A 12,510-nucleotide genomic window follows, 5' to 3' on the forward strand; every position below is an offset into this window, starting at 1 on the left:
CCTTCTGTGGCTAAAGCTAGCCTCAGGAGCCAGCGATGGCCGTTCGGTTTGCCCACAGGGCCACTGCGCAGCCAGGACCTAACTCAGCAGTGGAAATTGATGCTTTTCCAAACCCAAACAAAAAAACACATTTAGCCACTTCATGCACTACAATAACTGCATGTGGCTACAGTGATGAGGCTAGTTTAAACATGATGTGGCATAAAATAGATTTGCAGGGCACAATGAGAACACATGAGCATGCAAGTGGGAACCAAATTCTGTGCTAACCGTACTACGGGGAGCACCTGATGGTTGTGGGCTGCAGAACATGCAGGCTGTGTCTAGACTGTATCCCTTTTCCGTAAAAGGGATGCAAATTAGACACATCGCAATTGCAAATGAAGCAGGGATTTAAATCCCCCCCGCTTCATTTGCATAAACATGGCTGCCGCTTTTTCCCGGCTCGGGGCTTTGCCGGAAAAAAGCGCCAGTCTAGACGGGGATCTTTTGGAAAATAAAGCCTTTTCCGAAAGATTCCTTATTCCCTTTTTTAAGGAATAAGGGATCTTTCGGAAAAGGCTTTATTTTCCAAAAGATCCCCGTCTAGACTGGCGCTTTTTTTAAATCCCCACTTCATTTGCAATTGCGATGTATCTAATTTGCATCCCTTTTACGGAAAAGGGATGTAGTCTAGACACAGCTGCACTGTCAGGAAGCTGTGCTAGGACCCCCATCCGTGATCTCAGCCGCTCATACACCTTCACCTGCCAATGACAGTCCACAAACCCCAGCACTCTCTCTCTGCTCCGGGCCAGTTTTTAGATTGGAAACTTTTTGTTTAAAACCTTACCCCACCCCCACTCCTGCCCATCAAAACTGAGAGCTTTTTCCAAGCAACCCAGTTTTCACCATTTTGGAGAATGGGCATAGAGGTTGGACTCACTACCATGGTGCTTCCTTGTGGCAGGTGTGGCCTGGCTGGGCTTTTGTCTGTTCCCTGTGGGGGAACCAGACTGTCCCTCTCCGCTCCTTTCCAGGTCAGGGATTCTCTGAAGAGCAGCCAAGGTCTGCTTCATGAGACCCCTTGCTGCTCCCTCTTTACACTCATGCCCATTAAACAGGCCTTTCTCCCAGTCTTTTCCGGGGCTCTTCATAAGGATCAGCATCTCCTCAGAGTTATCCCCAGAGATCTAGTTCCTCCTTTCATTTCAGGATCAGTCACAAATGCTTGTTCCAAACCAGCATCTTATAGCATCTCTTCCCTCATTGCCCTGCAGGGGCCTTCCTACCCCCATAGGTCTCTCCACTGCTGCCGCATTCCTCTCTCTCCCTCTCTTAGGGTATGTCTACATTACCACCCTAGTTCGAACTAGGCTGGTTAATGTAGTCATTCGAAGTTGCAAATGAAGCCCGGGATTTAAATATCCCGGGCTTCATTTGCATCTTGCAGGGCCCCGCTATTTTTAAATCCCCATTAGTGCGGACTCCGTGCCTGCGGCTACACGCGGCACGGAATAGGTAGTTCGAATTAGGCTTTCTAATTCGAACTACCGTTACTCCTCATGGAACGTGGAACGAGGTGTAACGGTAGTTCGAATTAGAAAGCCTACTCCTACTATTTAAATATCCCGGGCTTCATTTGCAACTTCGAATGACTACATTAACCACCCTAGTTCGAACTAGGGTGGTAATGTAGGCATACCTTTAGGGTTTGTCTTCACTTACCGCAAGATCGATCTCCCAGGGTTTGATTTAGCAAGTCTAGTAAGGACCTACTAAATCAACCTCTGATGGTGCCCCTATCGACCCTGCTATCCTTAGTCATGAGGAGTAAGAGAAGTCTCTTCTATCAATTTCCCGCACCACAGAAATTCTACCAAAGGTACTTCAACTCCAGCACTATTCTCGTAGCTACAGTTGTGCAGGTCAACTTTCTCCTGTAATATATACCTGGCCTCACTGTACCTCACTCCATGTACTATCCTACTTCCTCTCTTTATAATAACACTCTGCTTCTCCCCAGATGGGCTTCATCTTTCATTAAGCCTGGCCTGCCCTCCAAATGCAACCAGGTAGGTTAACTTAGCTCACAGGCCTTCATTAACCCATCACCTAGGTGGGAGAAATGCCTCATCACAGGTGGACACTCAAAATCATATTTTTGTGCAATGTTTTTAAAATGAAAATAAAAGTGTTTCAAAATTTGACTCATTTGTATTACAGTGGCACCTAGAGGTTCCAACCAAGATTTGGACCCTACTGTGCTAGGTACATACCCTAATGTACGTATTGGTGACAGATTATTATCTTCGTCTTATAGATGAGAAACTGAAACACACAGAAATGAACTGAATTGTCTGTGGCAAAGCTGGAAATTAAACCCAGATCTCTTGAATCTTAGTCCAGTTTTTTAACCCCAAAGCTCTCTTACCCCTCAACATGTGGCCAAATTATAGAAACTGAGGTTCATTTTATGGGTTCATGTTAGTTTCTGAGACAGATTAGGGTAAGCGAATACAGGAAATAGGAACTGGAAACTGCTACCTTTTGTCTCTGCAGGGCATGAAACAGTTAATTCTTACTTTATGAAGTGGCTTTTAAAAAAAATTAAACTAATTCAAAAGCAGTCAAAGGTCATCTGTATCGATTGGGGGTGATTTACTGCCTGGGTTTCAGGACCTGTCCCAAAGGCCTAGTAGGCAACTTATATCAACACATTTTATGTCTAATGTGTGGGGACAGGGCATAGTTCAGTGAGAGATGGAAGTAAATGCTCGCAGTGAATCAGGTGTCATATGTGAGGGAGATAATCAGTCGAGATAACATACTTGGCAATTGTTTTGCATTGCAGCTTCAGTTTATAAAACTCCAGTTGTCCTGTCTGCAGTATGGATGTTAAGTATTGTTTAATTCACTAATCGAATAGTCGATGCATTTTTGCATCGACTATTCGATTAGTCAATAAGGCGGCGCTGCCCCTTTGATATGCCGCTGCAGCATTTCAAGGCAGCAGTGCCGCACGGAGCCCAGGACTCCAGGCGCTGCCGCTTTGAAGTACCCTTTTTCCCCCTCTTGCTGCCTCTATCTGATAGAGGCAGAAAGGAGTGGGGAAGCGACTAGTCGACTATCCTGTCAACTATCCAATAAGCATTTGCTTATTAGATAGACAACTAGTTGAGTAATCCTTAACATCCCTAGTTTGGAGTACATGCTTTCCCATGATGCTTTGGGAGTCTTACTGTAACAAGCACAGGATCCATCCCTGCTTGAAAATGTGGTGCAGATTAGCTGAATTTTATTCTTCTACTTATTTTGAATAAGGCTCATGACTCTCTAATGAATCACTACAAGGCCTATGAACCACCTAATTGCCAGCCAAATTCTAATTTGAGGCATTAGAGGATTTAGGTTATACCTATCTGCCTTGCACCAATTCTCTGGAGACTAGCAAATTTCATCCTTCCAACAGGAGGATTCAAAATGTATATATCTTTGCAGGCAGTGATAGGAGAAATTACAGACTGGAAGGGCCACGCAGATGTATTATTTATTAACTTAGATACCAAGTGTCAGCTGTAGGCCTAAAATTGATGACTTGAGAAGATGCAAAGGAACAAAACTTGGCTCTTACGAGTATTTGCCGTATCATCATCAAAGTGAAATCACAGTTTTCATACCGATGAATATCTGATGCAAATCTCTCTTTTTTCTCCCCCCATATTTGGTACATTTCTTCTTTGAGGATAGCTCCTGGTGCTTTCGCTATATAAAGTACCATAATATACTGACTGGTCAATAATGTCTAATTGTGTTGGGTATGGCTACCCTAGCCACCCTAGTTCGAACTAGGGTGGCTAATGTAGTCATTCGAACTTGCAAATGAAGCCTGGGATTTAAATACTCCAGGCTTCATTTGCATGTTCCCGGGCGCCGCCATTTTTAAATGCTCGGTAGCTCAAACTACCTGCCCATAGCTACACGCGGCACAGGCTACGTAGTTCGAATTAATGCTCTTAATTAGAACTACCATTACTCCTCAGTAGTAACGGTAACGGTAGTTCGAATTAAGAGTGTTAGCCGCGTGTAGCCACAGGCAAGTAGTTCAAGCTACCGGGCATTTAAAAATGGCGGCACCCGGGAACATGCAAATGAAGCCCGGGATACTTAAATCCCAGGCTTCATTTGCAAGTTCGAATGACTACTTTAGCCACCCTAGTTCGAACTAAGGTGGTTAGTGTAGCCATACCCTTAGGGAAAAACTAGACTAATACAACACTCAGAGAAATCAAGCGGCGTTCTTCACCTGCACTCCCGAGAGTCTGTTCTCAGCCTGGCACTTCCTAGGACAGAACTGAAGTGAACAGAAATCATTCAAATTATGGACCAAAACCTGGGCAGGCCCCTTTCCCCCCTCTTCGCACAAAAGGGTAATTTTTTTAAGTGGCCCTGATGTGGCAAAGTGCTATGCCTGTCACTAATCCCATCTTTATTCGGCAAAACTGGCTCTCCCTCCACACTGTGTGCTATAACTCAGGCAGAAAATGAGAACTTCTTACGTGAGTTTCTGTGGCCTGTGTTATGCAAGAGGCAGAACTAGTTGATTAAAAATAAGCCTGAAAGTGACCATTATGTATCTATAAAAACATTTGACCATATGCTCACACTAAGCATGTACTGCATGCTTTGCTAAAATGGGACCTTTATGCACAGTTCTAACTTAGCTGTATATTTGTCCAATGTCCATACTTCTCATTCCTTTTGTGGCTTTCTCAATGAGCTTTGAGCCAAACAATTCTCTATATTCCTGTGCATAAATTCTGTGTTGTACAAAAAGCTGAGGTTGATGGATTTCTTCTTCCATAGATCCATAACCTTCAACTGTCCAGCAAAGTCACTTCTGAAGTCTGTGAAAATATAAGCAACATTTGAGGCTTGGGGTCATGTTGTAAATTATATTGCCACAAATCCAAGGGAGGCCCAAAAAAGAACTGAATTGGATTGAATTGCATCTCTGATTCCTTGCCACACTTGTGTATCTTTGGGCTTTTACAAATATACAACCCTGCTGTTATAAATGGAACATTCTTTTCCTAAGCCAAAGTTCTTAAAGTCTAGAAAAACAATTTTGATTTATTTTTGTGATTGTTCGTAAATTTCTTATTCCCACAATTAGGGTGCACTAAGCTGGGAGAAGTGTTACTGACACGGGCAGCATTTCACCAGGGCTATTTTTATATAGTTAGAAGTTAAGAATAACATCAGCGTGACTTCCTTTGCCATCTGCTCCAACTGCACAGCACTGAGAGGCCATTGAGCAGTGTTCATCCAGGGAAGGAATAAGATCAAAGTCAAAACAGGAAAATAAATTGAGGAGATCACATGAAATCATAAAACGGTTTCCACTAGGAGGTTTCAGACTTAAAAGCTGGATTTGGGATAACATTATAACTTTGATTCCCTTACCAGACAGAAGCAGCAACTAGAAAACTGCTCAGAGAGAGAGAGATAAGGGGATCATGGACCCTATATATAGAAAGTTAAAATATTTTCACTTTCTTCTGTGCAATCCCCATTGACAGCTATAGGATTTCACTAGCGTAACAGAGCAACTTAGACCATAGGAAGATGGATATATGTTATTTTTACAAGAGCTGTCATTTGATTTCCTCCCTATTCGGCCGAGCATTTACTTGAAGTTAAACATATTTATAAGTCCCACTTCAATGGGACTTATGAATGCCCATGGTTTATGCCATGCTGAATCAAGACCTTTGGTATTCAGGGCAAGGACTTTATCTTTTTACATGTGTCCAGTGCCTAGACCAGGGATAGGCAAAAGGGCCTCTGTTGATCCAGCCCTCGGAGGCCCTGCCGCTCCCGCACCCCCAGGTTAATTGCGGTCTGGGGCAGAGGAGCGTGTGAAGTTTCCTCTGCACTGCCCCTGCCCTGCAAGGAGCGGTGCTTAGAAGTGCCATGTACTCCTGGCAAGGCGGGAGGAGACTTTGCATGCTCCCCTGCCCCCAAACCCTGATTGGTCTGGGAGCAGAAGGGGGAATGCACCAAGTCTCCTCCCAACGCTAGAGGCATGGGTGCCCTGGGGGAACCTCGGGAGCAGGGGGCAAAGGCGCTCCTCCACCCCAGACCAATCATGGTCTGTGGGTGAGGAAGCAGGGAAGTAGCCTGGCCCCGCCCTTCTGCTTGAGGCCCCGCCTCTTCCAGTGCAGCCTGGGGCCACTTCAAAAATTTCTAAAGTGGCTGTTGGCAAAAAATTATTGCCCGTCCGTGGCCTTTCCACTGGGGCTGCAATCTTCATGCGATTTCAAGTTCAATAAGATAAAAACAGCTTGTGGATTTCTGCCTTCATCAGGACAATGATCCAGGCTCTCAGAGGAAGGAAGAGATTGTCCCTGTGATGGGCTGCCAGCGGCCCACATGGGCGACGGCCCGGACCGCCAGGCGGCAGAGAGCGGAGGCGCGGACCAAACCCCTCCCCCCGGCCACAGCGCAGGCGGAGCAGGTCGGCGGGGCCAGACCCAGCCTCCGCGCCTGCGTCAGCGGGAAACCGCTGGCCCCGGCCCGGGGATGGTGCCGGGCGAGGCCAGGGCGGAGACAGACAGCCGGGCGGCTGCAGGGAATGCCGGCACGCCGCCAGAAGGGGGGGAGCCCCAGGCAGCGTCCAGTGCGGCAAGGCATTTTAAAAAGGCCCGCTGACAGAGAGGAAGGGGGCAGCCTCCTCGCAGAGGGGGAGGAGAGCCCCCAAGCTCAGGACGGACCCAGGGCAGGAGCGAGGCCGGCAGATGGCCCGGCCTCGACCTAAGGGATCCCGAGACAGCCGCCGCAGTTGGCGGTCGGCCAGTCCCGGCTTGGACGGTGACCGGACCCAACCCCGCCGGCCCTGGAAGGAGCGACCCGGTAGGGACCGAGCCCGCCGGAGGGGGCAGACCCGCGGGACATCGCCGGAGCAGCACTGGACCTGGACTCCTGAACCTGGGTAGGCTCCCGGGATCGGTATGGGTGCTCGAAGGCCCCCGGAGAAGGGAGGAAGGAGCCTGGGGAAGGGCCCTTTTGGAACCCCTGGGTAGATGGGTTACGGAGGGAATTACCCCCGTCTACCGCGTTGGGGCATGAGTGAGCGCCTGCTCTTAGGGCCCCGGATTGGGACCCGGAGAGAGGGAGGGACTGGGTCCTTCTTCCCCATTCCCTAGGAGGATTCAATCCCGGTCAGCAGCAGCACTCGCGAGAAGCAGGGAAGGGTGACGGCCAGACAGTAGGGCCAGCCCAGATAGAGGTCCAGGGAAGGACCGGATGGTGGGCGCAGACCCCACCCCGCAGAGACGGGCTACAGTCGCCGGGTCCGCTCAACCCCCCTCCCCGGCCGGCCCGGGAGGAGGTGATCGCACCCAACTGACGGGGCTTGCAACCGGGGACCCAAGGCGGGACCTCGTTAAAAAGGGGCGAAGGGGTTCGCTGAGCCCCCCCTTCCGGGAGGGGGTGATCACGCCCCGAATCGTCCATAGTCCCCCCAATGGGTCAGTTAAGAGAGGCAGAAAGAATGACTTCTACACACACCCCGGTATAACAATGCAAAGTGCCATCAATAGCTGAGGTGCCACAAAGTCATATAAAAAATGGAAACTAGGACAACTAACAAAGGATGAATATAGGCAAGCAACACGGGAATGCAGGGGCAAGATTAGAAAGGCAAAGGCACAAAATGAGATCAAACTAGCTACAGGCATAAAGGGAAACAAGAAGACCTTTTATAAATACATTAAAAGCAAGAGGAAGACCAAGGACAGGGTAGGCCCACTGCTCAGTGAGGAGGGAGAAGCAGTAACAGGGAACTTGGAAATGGCGGAGATGCTCAATGGCTTCTTTGTTTCGGTCTTCACCGAGAAGTCTGGAGGTGTGCCTAACGTAGTGAATACAAGCAGAGAGAGGGTAAGTTTAGAAGATAGGATACACAAAGAACAAGTTAAAAATCACTTAGGAAAGTTAGATGTCAGCAAGTCACCAGGTCCTGATGAAATGCATCCCAGGATACTCAAGGAGCTGATAGAGGAGGTATCTGAGCCTTTAGCTATGATCTTTGAAAAATCATGGCAGACAGGGGAGATTCCAGAAGACTAGAAAAGGGCAAATATTGTGCCCATCTATAAAAAGGGGAATAAGAACAACCCAGGAAACTACAGACCGGTCAGTTTAACGTCTGTCCCAGGGAAGATAATGGAGCAGGTAATTAAGGAAATCATATGCAAACACTTGGAAGGTAATAAAGTGATAGGGAATAGCCAGCATGGGTTTGTGAAGAACAAGTCATGCCAAACTAATCTGATAGCTTTCTTTGATAAGATAACGAGCCTTGTGGATAAGGGAGAAGCGGTGGATGTCATATACCTAGACTTTAGTAAGGCATTTGATACGGTCTCGCATGATATTCTTATTGATAAACTAGGCAAATATAACTTAGATAGGGCCACGATAAGGTGGGTGCATAATTGGCTGGATAACCGTAGTCAGAGAGTTGTTGTTAACGGTTCTAAATCCTGCTGGAAAGGGATAACAAGTGGAGTTCCTCAAGGGTCTGTTTTGGGACCCGTACTGTTCAATATCTTCATCAATGATGTAGATATTGGGATAGAGAGTACGCTTATTAAGTTTGCAGATGATACCAAACTGGGTGGGGTTGCAACTTCTTTGGAGGATAGGGACATAATTCAAAATGACCTTAGCAAGTTAGAGAAATGGTCAGAGGTAAACGGGATGAGGTTTAATAAAGAGAAATGCAAAGTGCTCCACTTAGGAAGGAACAATCAGTTCCATACATACAAGATGGGAAGCGACTGTCTAGGAAGGAGCATGGCGGAAAGGGATCTAGGGGTCATAGTGGACCACAAGTTGAATATGAGTCAACAGTGTGATGCTGTTGCAAAAAAAGCAAATATGATTCTAGGTTGTATCAACAGGTGTGTTGTAAGCAAAACTCGTGAAGTCATTCTGCCGCTCTACTCTGCACTAGTTAGGCCTCAGCTGGAGTACTGTGTCCAGTTCTGGGCGCCACATTTCAAGAAAGATGTGGAGAAATTGGAAAGGGTACAGAGAAGAGCGACAAGAATGATTAAAGGTTTAGAGAACATGACCTATGAAGCCAGGCTTCATGAACTGGGCTTGTTTAGTTTGGAAAAAAGAAGATTAAAGGGGGACATGATAGCGGTTTTCAAATATCTAAAAGGGTGTCACAAGGAGGAAGGCGAAAATTTGTTCCTCTTGGTTTCTGAGGACAGGACAAGGAGTAATGGGCTTAAAGTGCAGCAGGGGAGGTTTAGATTGGACATTAGGAAAAAATTCCTAACTGTCAGGGTGGTCAAATATTGGAATAAATTGTCAAGGGAGGTGGTGGAATCTCCCTCTCTGGAGATATTTAAGAACAGGTTAGATAGACATCTGTCAGGGATGGTGTAGACAGAGCTTGATCCTGCCTTGAGGGTGGGGGGCTGGACTCGATCACCTCTCAAGGTCCCTTCCAGTCCTATTATTCTATGATTCTATGATTCTATGAAAGTTACAAGACAGCAAGGTTAAGCCATAAGGTTAACAGTAAGAGATTTTGCACTCAGGGCACAGGCCCCTGGGCATGACTCATGGCGTTGGTAAGTGTGGAAAATTCCTTTTCCTTCTCCAGCAGTAGAGGGGATATTTCTTTTCCAAGGGACAGGAATGGAGAAAATAGCCTGTTTTTTTTAGCTATGTAATAGAGAGGTGAAGGGGTTAACCAGTTCCCCAGGGAGCAGCCCCCACCCATAGCTTGCCCTGGGAAGAGGGCTGCTCCAGTCCCACATTGGGGGCTGGGAGCCGGGAGCCCCACGGGCTGAGGGGCTGGAGCCATGATACCCTGCTAGTCAGTTAACTGGTTAAATGTAAGTCCTCTCTGTGGTGCAGCGAGGAGCCAGCACCAAGGCGGGTTCCCTACTTACTTTGGCTCCATGTGGCTCCTGGAAGTGGCCTTCAGGTCCGTGCAGCCTCCAGGCACCAGCCCTCCAGGCACCAGGCAGAGCTCCACTCTGCAGTTCCCATTGGCCGGAAACCATGACCAATTGGAGCTGCAGGGGCTGTGCCTATGGGTGTGAGGGCGATGCATGGAGCTGCCCTGGCTGCCCCCAATCCCAGGGGATGCAGAAACCTTGCAAGCACCTCCTGGGAACCACGGTGACTGCTGCCAGGATCCAGCACCTCCTCATGCTGCTAGGAAAGAGACTGAAATCTAGGACCTCTATGGTAGAATTCTCAGAAATGCTGCCAGTTCCACACGCAGGGCCAGGCAGGCAGGCAGAGCTTCAGAGTCTCAATGCGTGGATGAGACGATGGTGTAGGGAGGAGGGATTTAGCTTTATAAGGAACTAGGGAAACTTTTGGGGTACGGGGAGCCTATATAGGAAGGATGGGCTCCACCTAAACCATAGTGGATCCAGACTGCTGGCACTTAGTTTAAAAACTGCTCTGCGACCTTTTTAATGTTAAGAGATGGGGGAAAGCCAATTGGTGCAGAGGAGCAGGTGGATTGGACAGAGACGTCTCTTAGAGGAGAGTCTATTGATAGAGATTCTCTAGGTTTTACTCACGAGGAGAGGATGAAAGAGGATAAAGTAAGGACCAGATCAGATGAAAAATATTCGCATCAAAAAGAATCTGACATATCAGAAAAGGGCAGACAAATAAATAATGACAAGTTTTTAAAGTGCTTGTACACAAATGCTAGAACTCTGAAAAATAAGATGGGTGAACGAGAATGACTCCTGTTAAAGGAGGCAGGGGAGGCCCACGAGCCTAGGGCAAACTAGGCAGTTGCCTAGGGCGCTGCTGGCCCCAGCGCCCTGTGATGACGTCACGGCCATTGACGGCAGTGCATGTGGGGGCACCGATCGTGCCTCTGCCTAGGGCGCCAGCTGCCACAGCCGGCCTTGGGCTGCTCCTGAAAGGAGGATACTGATATAATAGGCATCACTGAAATCTGGTGGAGCGAGGACAATCAATGGGAAACAATCATTCTGGGGTATAAAATATATTGGAAGGACAGAACAGGTCTTGTGGGTGGGGGAGTGGCATTATATGTGAAAGAAAATTTAAAATCAAATGAAGTAAAAATCTTAAATGAATCAACATGTTCCATAGAATCACTATGGATAGTAATTCCCTGCACTAATAAGAATATAACAGTAGGGATCTATTATCAACCACCTGACCAGGACAGTGAGGGTATGTCTAGACTACGGGTTTTTGTTGACAGATACTGTTGACAAAGCTTCTGTCGACAAAGAGCGGCTAGACTACATCCAGTTCTTTTGACAAAGCAAGCCGCTTTGTCGACATGACAGTGTAGACACAGAGGACAGTGTAGATGCAATAATGCCTTCTGTCGACAGAACTCTGTCGACAAAAGGCATTATTCCTCATAGAATGAGGTTCATAACCGTTGACAAAACTGCTGAGTTCTGTCAACGTTATGTCAGTGGCGGTGTAGACGCAGGTATAGTTTTGTCGACAAAAGTCCACCTTTGTCAACAAAACCCTGTAGTCTAGACACACCCTAATAGTGACTATGAAATGCTAAGGGAGATTAGAGAGGCTATCAAAATAAAGAACTCAATAATAATGGAGGATTTCAACTATCCCCATATTGACTGGGTACATGGCACCTCAGGACGAGATGCAAAGACAAAATTTCTTGATACCTTAAATGACTGCTTCTTGGAGCAGCTGGTCCAGGAACCCACAAGGGGAGAGGCAATTCTCGATTTAGTCCTGAGTGGCACGCAGGATCTGGTCCAAAAGGTAACTATAACAGGACCACTTGGAAATAGTGACCATAATATAATAACATTTAACATTCCTGTGGTGGGAAGAAAACCTCAGCAGCCCAACACTGTGACATTTAATTTCAAAAAGGGAAACTATACAAAAATGAGGAGGTTAGTTAAACAGAAATTAAAAGGTACAGTGACTAAAGTAAAATCCCTGCAAGCTGCATGGACACTTTTCAAAGACACCATAATAGAGGCCCAACTTAAATGTATACCCCAAATTAAAAAACATAGCAGAAGAACTAAAAAAGAGCCACCGTGAGTTAACAACAGTATAAAAGAAGCAGTGAGAGATAAAAAGGCATATTTTAAAAGGTGGAAGTCAAATCCTAGGCTGTGTCTAGACTACATGGCTCCGTCAATGGAGCCATGTAGATTAGGATTATAGACAAAGGCAAATGAAGCCGCGATTTAAATGATCGCGGCTTCATTTACATTTACATGGCTGCCGCACTGAGCCGACAAACAGCTGATCAAGTAGGAATAAAAGATCCTCCAGAAAAGGGTTTATTTTCTGGAGAATCACATCTAGACTGGCGCTTTTCTCCGGCTTATCCCCAAGACGGAAAAAAGCAGCAGCCATGTAAATGCAAATGCCGCGGGGGATATTTAAATCCCCCGCGGATTTGCAATTGCGATGTGTCTCATTAGCATCCCTTTTCCGGAAAGG

This window comes from Pelodiscus sinensis, chromosome 20, assembly GCF_049634645.1.
Source record: "Pelodiscus sinensis isolate JC-2024 chromosome 20, ASM4963464v1, whole genome shotgun sequence".
NCBI classification, from domain to species: Eukaryota; Metazoa; Chordata; order Testudines; family Trionychidae; genus Pelodiscus; species Pelodiscus sinensis.